This window comes from Pongo abelii, chromosome 15 (assembly GCF_028885655.2).
Source record: "Pongo abelii isolate AG06213 chromosome 15, NHGRI_mPonAbe1-v2.0_pri, whole genome shotgun sequence".
NCBI lineage: Eukaryota > Metazoa > Chordata > Mammalia > Primates > Hominidae > Pongo > Pongo abelii.
The window spans coordinates 71820675-71830292 of NC_072000.2; the positions used below are offsets into that span (position 1 = coordinate 71820675).

The following is a 9618-nucleotide window of genomic DNA, read 5'->3' on the forward strand; positions in this document are numbered from 1 at the left end:
CAGGTGTGGTTGAAAGGGGATCATTATAAATAACAAGAGCCTTTCACCTTTATTGCTCCAGAGCTGTTTCAGGAACCAAGGACAAAAGGCCAATTTAACAAAACATATTCTTGAAGAGGAAAAGGGGAAGTGGGTGGGGATCTGCTAGGGGCTGGCGCTAACGGGACTGGTAGCTCCAGCTTTCAAAGGAGAAGAGTTTCTTGGCCCTGGAGAAAGGGCAAGTCTGCACAAGGCCCCTGAAGTGCTGTGAGATTGAGAGGGACAGGCTTCCCTGGTGAGCCTGGTCCCTTCCTTTCGACCTTGGGAGGGATGAAGTGAATGAGGGGAGGAGAAGGGCCAACGGAGAAGGCAGAATGGCTAGTCAAGGGCCGTTTGGGTGCTGCTTCTCCCCAGGGCTGCCTCCACTCCTGTGGCTGCTTTGAGGGTTGCCAGCCGGGGGCAGAGGTGCCAGTCTATGGTCCGGCACCAGGCTGTTAAATGACTATTCAAGGATCCACATTCCCTGAGAAACCACCTTTGCAGAATTTTAAGTAATGAAATATAACATGACTGACTCCATTTTGCTACTAGTCTTGCAAGCTAAATTGTTTGGGGGTTTTTGTTGTTTTTTGTTTTTGTTTTGTGCAGGTCTCTGTCTAGTGCAGAGACCAAGACAACTATAAGAGGAATTTAGTTTATAGCTAAACTTTGAGGCAAGGAGAACTGACCCCCCTCCTTGTTCGGAGATCGAAGCCACATTCATATGACACGGTTACAATTATGGTAGGGGCTTGAACTTTGCTGAAGAATTGTGGTAGGGGCTTGAACATAGTTAAAGAATGAGATGCTGTTGCTTCCTCTGTTTTCTGTAAGTTGCTTACTGCCCCAAAGTCACGTAATGGGGGTCTCAAGATTGATAACTTCCTCAGCTACTCCTATAGATGACCTCACTATTATGAAACCTAGAGACCTGGTCTTGGAGATCCTTTTCAGATTTAGCATTTCAGTAGATTAAGAGAGGCCCCCTGGTCCTGAGACCACCCACACTTCCTGGGAACTGACTCAGCTGTGTAAAGACAGTTTTAGAGGCCTCTGTGATTCTATCGCCAGCCAATCAATTGTTTCAGTTCCCCAGCTCCCTGCCTCCCAAAGTACCCTTAAAAAACCCTAGCCTCCAAATTCTTGGAGAGAGGGGTTTGAGAAATTTCTCCCTGTTCTCCTCACTTGCCTTGACCCTGCAATTATTAATTAAATTCTTTCTTTGCTACAACTTCTGCTGTTCTCGATGGTTCTTTTCAGGGCAGCAGGCAAGAAGAACCCGTCGGGCTGTGATACCTGTGCCACTTGCTCATGAAGGGCCACCAGCTGCTGGAGCCGTACCTGATGGTGAGTGTGGACGAGATGCACGTGGGCCAGACCAGCACCAATGAAGAACCACCAAACCCATGTACAATGAGGAGCTCTACACTAATGCCACTGATGGTGGCCATTGTCCATGAGATGCCCCGGGCTATGACCACTTCATGTAAACATGTACCCTGTAATTCTTTCTTTCTTTCCTTTCTCTCTTTCTCTCCTTCTCTCCTTCTCTCTTTCTTTCTCTCTTTCTCTCTCTCTTTCTTCCTTTCTTTCTTTCTTTTCTTTCTTGAGAGGGAGTCTTACTCTGTTGCCCAGGCTGGAGTGCAGTGGTGCCATCTCGGCTCACTGCAACCTCCAACTCCCAGGTTCAAGCGATTCTTCAGCCTCAGCCTCCCGAGTAGCTGGGACTACAGGCATGTGCCACCACAACTGGCTAATTTTTTTTTTTTTTTTTTTTGGTATTTTTGGTAGAGATGGGTTTCACCATATTGGCCAGGCTGGTCTCCAACTCCTGACCTCAGGTCATCCGCCTGCCTCGGCCTCCCAAAGTGCTGGGATTACAGGCGTGAGCCACTGCGCCTGGCCACATGTACCCTGTAATTCTATCACTGGTAAACTGAGTTCTTTCCCTACTTTGTATTGGTTGCAAAGAAAGAACAACCGATTGGAAAAACAAAAGGCAAGCAGGTTTTATTTCTGGCCATGAATAGAGAGCTCTTGCTCTAAAGCAATGTTCCCCAACCTTTTTGGCAGCAGGAACCAGTTTCATGGAAGACAATTTTTCCACAGACCAAGGTAGGGAGGATGGTTTTGGGATGATTTAAGTGCATTACATTTATTGTGCACTTTATTGCTATTATTATTACATTGTAATATATAATGAAATAATTATACAACTCACCATAATGTAAAATCAGTGGGAGCCCTGAGCTTGTTTTCCTGCAACTAAACGGTCCCATCCGTGCGTGATGGGAGACAGTGACAGATCATCGGACATTAAATTCTCACAAGGAGCGTGCAACCTAGATCCCTCACATGCATAGTTCACAATAGGGTCCGCACTCCTAGGAGAATCTAATGCCGCTGCTGATCTGACAGGAGGCGGAGCTCAGGTAGTAATGCCAGCGATGGGGAGTAGCTGTAAATACAGATGAAGCTTCACTCGCTTGCTTGCCCACCTGCTACTCACTTCCCGCTGTGCAACTTGGTTCCTAACAGGCCACAGGCCAGTACCAGTGAATGGTCCGGGGGTTGGTGACCCCTGCTCTAAAGACACCTTCTCCTAGAGTCATAGGAAGCTGGGGAATTTTATGGAGTTAGATGTGGGAAGGGGAGGTATGTAAACATGTGCTGGGAGCCCAAGATCATAAACATGCATCTTCATACAATGCATGTTCAGAAAATGGTGGGGATTTTCTTCTATGGGTGGGATTTTGATATTATAATGATATCTTAATGATCTAAAGGTAACAAGGAGCTTCCGGTTCTGGTTGGCACCAGTTTTGCACCAGCCTTATCTTCCTCTGGTAATTGACGAAGGGTTCTGAAGCTCTTGTGGCTTCTCAGGCCATCTGGAGTTCTTTTAAGCAAGGTACCTACAGATAAAAAGACTAGAAAAACACTGTTTAAGAAAAAATAATGAACTTTCACAGCTGTTTATGGTTTAAGAAAACAGGCTGGGTGCTGTAGCTCATGCCTGTAATCCCAGCACTTTGGGAGGCCAAGGCGGACAGATCACTGGAGGCCAGGAGTTCGAGACCAGCCTGGCCAATGTGGTGAGAACCCCCCCCCCCCCATCTCTACTAAAAATACAAAAAAAATTAGCCAGGTGTGGTGGCTGACACCTATAATCCCAGCTACTCGGGAGGCTGAGGCACAAGAATCTCTTGAACCCAGGAGGTGGAGGTTACAGTGAGCCGAGATCGCACTACTGCACGCCTGGGCAACAGAAGGAGACTCTGTCTCAAAAAAAAGAAAGAAAATAATGAGCTTTCCCAGCTATATTTCTAGGGGTGCCCTGGTAACAACTCCAGTGTGGACTAAAAGGAAGAAGCTGAGGCAAAATTAATATAACTAGAGAATTTATTTGGGCCAAGCTTGAGGATTGCAATACAGGAGCATAGATTCAAAAGATTGCTCTGAGCTATTTTTTTTTTTTCCCACTGGGAGTGGCTGTGCACCGCCGGCATGGCCAACACCTTGAACACCTTCCAAGGCTGGGTGTATCTGCAGCCAGAGGGAAAAGTGTTTGTGGTAATAACCCTAATAGGGCAGGACATGGTGGCTCAAGCCTGTTATCCCAGGTACTTAGGAGGCTGAGGTGAGAGGATTATCTGAGACCAGGAGTTCAAGACCAGCCTGAGCAACATGGTGAGATCCTGTCTCTAAAATAAAAATTAGCCAGGAGTGGGGTGCACCCCTGTGGCTCCAGCTACTTGGAAGACTGAGGTGGAGGATTTCTTGAGCCAGGAGTTCAAGGCTGCAGTAAGCTATGATCGTACCACTGCACTCCAGCTCAAGTGACAGAACGAGACAGTGTCTCCAAACCCAACCCCTCCCCACCAATAAAACAGATCAATGGAAACAAGATTATTCTCCCATACCTGAGGCAGCCCACCTACTGCTCTTACTGCAGGAAGTTTATCTGGGAGTATTTGGGAAACAGGGTTATCGATGCCAAGTGTGCACATGTGTTGCCCATAAACACTGCCATCATCTAACCATTACAGCCTGTATTTGCCAAAACAATATTAACCAAGAAGATTCAAAGATTGCCAAACAGAGGTTCAGAATCAACATCTCACACAAGTTCAGCATCCACAACTACAAATCACTACCGCTTTGCAATCACTGTGGCGCCCTGCATTGGGGGATAATGGGTCTTCATTTCTGAAGACTCTAGTGTCATGTAAAACTTTGATGAAATAAATGTTATAATTTTCTTTTGGTTTTGTTTTCTTTTTTGAGACAGGGTCTCATTCTGTCACCCAGGCTAGAGTGCAGTGGCATGATCACAGTTCACTGCAGCCTCGACCTCTTGGGCTCAAGGGATCCTCCTGGCTCCTGTTTCCTGAGTAGCTGGGTCTATGGGTACACACCACCACACCCAGCTAATTTTGTTTATTTTTTGTAGAGACAGGGTCTCGCTATGTTGTCTAGGCTGGTCCTGAACTCCTGGGCTCAAGCAATCTTCCTGCCTTGGCCTCCTGAAGTGCTAGCATTATAGGCATGAGCCACTGCACCTGGTTCTTTTCTCTCTTGTTAATCTGTCATTTGCTATAGGAGTGGTGGCTGTTCCTTACGATGGATGAGGAAAGGTATCACACTTTTCTGCCACTACACTGCCTTTGAGAATTTGTAGTTTACCCTTCTCTGAGTTCTCTTGGATTTGCAGTAAACAATGGTGTGCTAGAGCCTGCTCTTAGCAGCTTGCAATTTTTAGGAATTTTGTGAGCCAGTTGTCGAACACAACCTTCATTAAGAATCAGATTACAGTCTGGGTACGGTGGCTCATGCCTGTAATCTCAGTTTTGGGAGGCTGAGGCAAGGAGGATCGCTTGAGCCCAGGTGTTTAAGACCAGTCTAGGCAGCATAATGAGAACCCCATCTCTCAAAAAAAAAAAAAAATTTGCTGGGTATGGTGGCACGCACCTGTAGTTCCAGCTACTCAGGAGGCTGAGGTGGGAGGATTGCTTGAGTCCAGGAGGTCAAGGTTGCTGTGAGCTGTGATTGTGCCACTGTGCTCCAGCCTGTAATAATTTAATTACATAAATTATATTAAAACCAAAGATAATGTAGACTCCAGACTTATCACTGCCTAATTATTTTACTATGTCTTCCTATTATTTATGTCCTCGAGGTTTTTTTTTTGTGTTGATTGTATCTGTATGGTAGAAATACTGTATAAATGAGCACCTCTTCACAACTCCATGTTCAGTGACATCACAATGGGAGCTCATAAATAAGAAAGTATTTACACCCCAGAAATCAGCAAACCTGACAATTGCGTCTTACTTATTCCCACTCCCTCACAGTTTCCCACCCCACAACTCCCAGCAACCTATTAAGGGATAGAGTGTGTGTTGGGCGCCATGCAATTAAAGGAAAGAGGCCAAATCTCTAGATTCTCCTACAAAGGAAGAAGAAAAATAGAGCAAGCTGGTTTGAACCTGAGAAGGGGTCCTAGAGCTATGCACTAACAGGGTACAAGTTTTAAAGTAAAATTTTAAACTTAAGTCATTCTTTATGACTTTAGAATTTTATTTTTGAAAACAGATTTTTAAATTAAATGCCTGTTCTGAAAATAAAAGCAGGTATTCATTTTGAACTTTGGGGTTTGTTTTTTGTTTTGCTTTGAGTTGCTGTTCTATGAACTTTGGGGTTTTAAAAATGAATTATAGGCAGTACATTGAGCTCCATAAAGACAGTGCCAGGACAAGTGAGAGCCGGATGGGCACTAGGCGACTCTGTGCCTCGCTGAGGAAAAAGAACTAAACATAGGCAAAGGAGGTCTTAAAAAACCAAGAGGCAAAATGCCATCATATGTATTTTGTGTGCAAACTTGTCCAGAGGAGCATAAGAAGAAGCACCCATATGCTTCAGTCAACTTCTCAGAGTTTTTTAAGAAGTGCTCAGTGAGGGGGAAGACCATGTCTGCTAAAGAGAAAGGACAATTTGAAGGTATGGCAAGAGTGGACAAGGCCCGTTATGAAAGAGAAATGAAAACATATATCCCTCCTAAAGGGGAGACAAAAAAAGTTTACGGATCCCAATGCACCCAAGAGGTCTCCTTCAGCTTTTTTCTTGTTCTGTTCTGCGTGTGGCCCAAAAGTCAAAAGAGAACATTCTGGCCTGTCCGTTGGTGATGCTGCGAAGAAACTGGGAGGGATGTGGAATAACACTGCTGCAGATGACAAGCAACCTTAAAAAGAAGGCTGCAAAGCTGAAGGAAAAACACAGAAAGGATATTGCTACATATTGAGCTAAAGGAAAGTCTGATGCAGCCAAAAAGGGAGTTGTTGAGGCTGAAAAAAGCAAGAAAAAGAAGGAAGAGGAAGAAGAGGGAGAGAATGAGGAGGAGGAAGATGAAGAAGATGGTGATGATGAATAAGTTCGAGTGCAGTTTTTTTCTTGTCACTAAAGCATTTAACCCCCCTGTACACAACTCACTCCTTTTAAAGACAAAAAAAAATTGAAATGTAAGGCTGTGTAAGACTTGTTTTTAAACTGTACACTGTCTTTTTTTTTTTTTTTTGTATAGTTAACACACTACCAAATGTGTCATTAGATAGCCCTGTCCTGGTGATATTTTTAATAGCCTCCATACTGTACCTTGTTTGGTACAGTATGGGGGCTGTAAATTGACATGGAAATTTAAAGCAGGTTTTCGTTGGTGCACAGCACAAATTAGTTATATATGGGATGGTAGCTTTACATCTTCAGTTGTCTCTGATGCAGCTTATATGAAATAATTGTTGTTCTGTTAACGGAATACTCTGTAATTGCAAAAAAAAGTTGCAGCTGTTTGTTGACATTCTGAATGCTTCTAAGTACATACAATTTTTATTATTATTGTTGTCCTTTTAAAAATGAACTATAAACTATTTCAGACATGGAATAAATAATAATTTGAATTGTTAAAGATAATAGGACTACAAGTTGAGTATTCCTTATCCTAAATGCTTGGGATCAGGAGTGTTTCAGATTTTTTATTTTTTTTTTATATTTGCATATACATATGAGATATCTTGGGAATGGGATGCAACTTTAAACATGAAACTTACTTAATGTTCATATATACCTTATACACATATCCTGAAGGTGATTTTATATTTTAAATAATTTTGTTCATGAAACAAAGTTTTGACTGCTTTCTTTTATTTCTATTTTTATTTTTATTTATTTATTTTTTGAGATGGGGTCCTCACTCTGTCACCCAGGCGGGAGTGCAGTGGCACGATCTCGGCTCACTGCAACCTCCATCTCCCTGGTTCAAGCAATTGCCCTGCCTCAGCCTCCTGAGTAGCTGGGATTACAGGCACACGCCACCATGCCTGGCTAATTTTATTGTGTTTTTAGTAGAGATGGGGTTTCACCACGTTGGCCAGACTGGTCTCGAACTCCTGACCTCAGGCAATCCACCTATCTCGGCCTCCCAAAGTGCTGGGATTACAGGCGTGAGCCACCGCACCTGGCCCTATTTATATTTTTTTTAGAGACAGGGTCTTGCTGTGTCACCCAGGCTGCAATGCAATGGTGCAATCATGCCTCACAGGCATGAGCCACTGCACCCAGCCTTTTTTTTTTTTTTTTTTTTTTTTTTTTTTTTTTTTTTTTAAGACTAGTCAAGTGCAGTAGTGAGAAGGGAAGAAAAAAATAGAACGAGGTATTCCATCTGTAACTGACTGTGACCAATCTATTAAGGTAACTCACTACCTTCGGACCAAACTGACTGCATTTTGACTGGGAATGGTCACATGAGGTCCAGTATGGAATTTTCCACTTGCGTCATCATGTAGGTGCTGAAATTTTGGATTTGGATTTTAGATTTTTGGATTAAGGATGCTCAACCTGTATAACAATCTCCTGTTCACTCTGCCAGTGCATAATAAAGTGGAACTACTAATTTATCTCTGAATAAACTATATGTAGTGGAAAACCACTGAAAATGACATGCAAGATTAAAGTAGCACTTTGGAAAGATCAGTCTGGTGATCCACAGTAAATGCTCAAGAAGCAAGAGGTTTTTTGTTGTTTGTTTGTTTGTTTGTTTTTGAGACAGAGTTTTGCTCTTGGTGCCCCGGCTGGAGTGCAATGGCACAATCTTGGCTCACCGCAACCTCCGCCTCCCGGATTCAAGCAATTCTCCTGCCTCAGACTCCTGAGTAGCTGGGATTACAGGCATGCGCCACCGCGTCCGGCTAATTTTTTGTGTTTTTAGTAGAGACAGGAGTGTCTCCATGTTGGTCAGGCTGGCCTCAAACTCCCAACCTCAGGTGATCCACCTGCCTCGGCCTCCCAAAATGCTGGTTTTACAAGCGTGAGCCACCGCGCCCAGCGGAAGCAAGAGGTTTTTGCAGTAGCACAGGAAGCCCTGAGGTAACCTGTGCCAGTATCAACTTCAGAAAACATTTAGTAAAGGGGGAAAAAAATTGAATATAGTGATGGGCAAGAAATACAAAAGTATCAACATAATTTCAATGAGCTGAACAAGTATGGCAGTATCTGTGACTGTGAATCCCTGACCACGCCCCCACCCATTGCTGGAGGGCTTGTTAAAACATAGGTTACTGGTGCCCTACCCCTAGAGTTACTGATTCTGTAAATTTGCGGGTGGGGCCCAAGAATTTGCACTTCTAACAAGTATCTGGTGACCCATAGCAGGTGCTCAAGAAGCAAGAAGTTTCTTGCTGCTTTTTATTTTTATTTTTATTTTTTTGAGATAGGGTCTCCCTCTGTCACTCAGGCTGAGGTGCAGTGGTGTGATCGTGGCTCACTGAAGCCTCAACTTCCTGGATCAAGAGATTCTCCCACTTTAGCCTCCCGAGTAGCTGGGGCCATAGGCACATGCCACCACACCCAGCTATTTTTTTTTTTTTTAAATTTCTGGTAGAGTCAGCGTCTCACTATGCTGCCCAGGCTGGTCTCAAACTCCTGGGCTCAGGAGATCCTCCTGCCTTGGCCTCCTAAAGTGTTGGAATTACAGGTGTGAGTCACTGTGTACAGCTGGTTTCTTCTTGATGCTGTATCCAGGTGATGCTGATGCTGCTGGTCTGGGACCACACTTTCAGAACCACTGCCTTACAGCGGTTATTTTGCTAAGGCCTCAAAGACATCATTGTTAAACCAGCAGGGGGAGACAATATACAACAGAGCCCCTAAAAATAAAATGTCTTAGGATACTAAAACTCCTTTGGAGTTATGGTGTTGCCATGGAGACCTCTGAACTGTTTTGGAAAGCAGTGTGTAAATTGACATGAGGTGAAATAAATTTCAGGTGTTTATGTAAAAAATTAATTTGGTAGAAATGTCTAGATTCTTGCATGCCATGGTGTCTTGGTTAAGAACTTGGAATGTGGAGTCAGCTCTGCCACTTACAAGCTATGTGGCTCGGGGAAAATTACTTATGTCTTTGATCTTTTCTTCGCTTTAAAAAGTAACCTGTGGTATAGAATTGGAGGGGTAAAGTTCTTGGAATGCTGAGATTATTAAATTATTATTAGTTATTAAAACTCTAGTTACTTAGTACTTACAGCTCTTTAGCTTAGAAATAGTCTAAAC

At 43.7% G+C, this 9618-nt stretch overlaps 1 pseudogene; it reads left to right on the forward strand.

Moving 5' to 3' along the window:
- The first annotated feature begins 5555 nt into the window (after nt 1–5555).
- LOC112128728 (high mobility group protein B1-like) lies at nt 5556–6655 on the forward strand (annotated as a pseudogene).
- The last annotated feature ends 2963 nt before the right edge of the window (nt 6656–9618 follow it).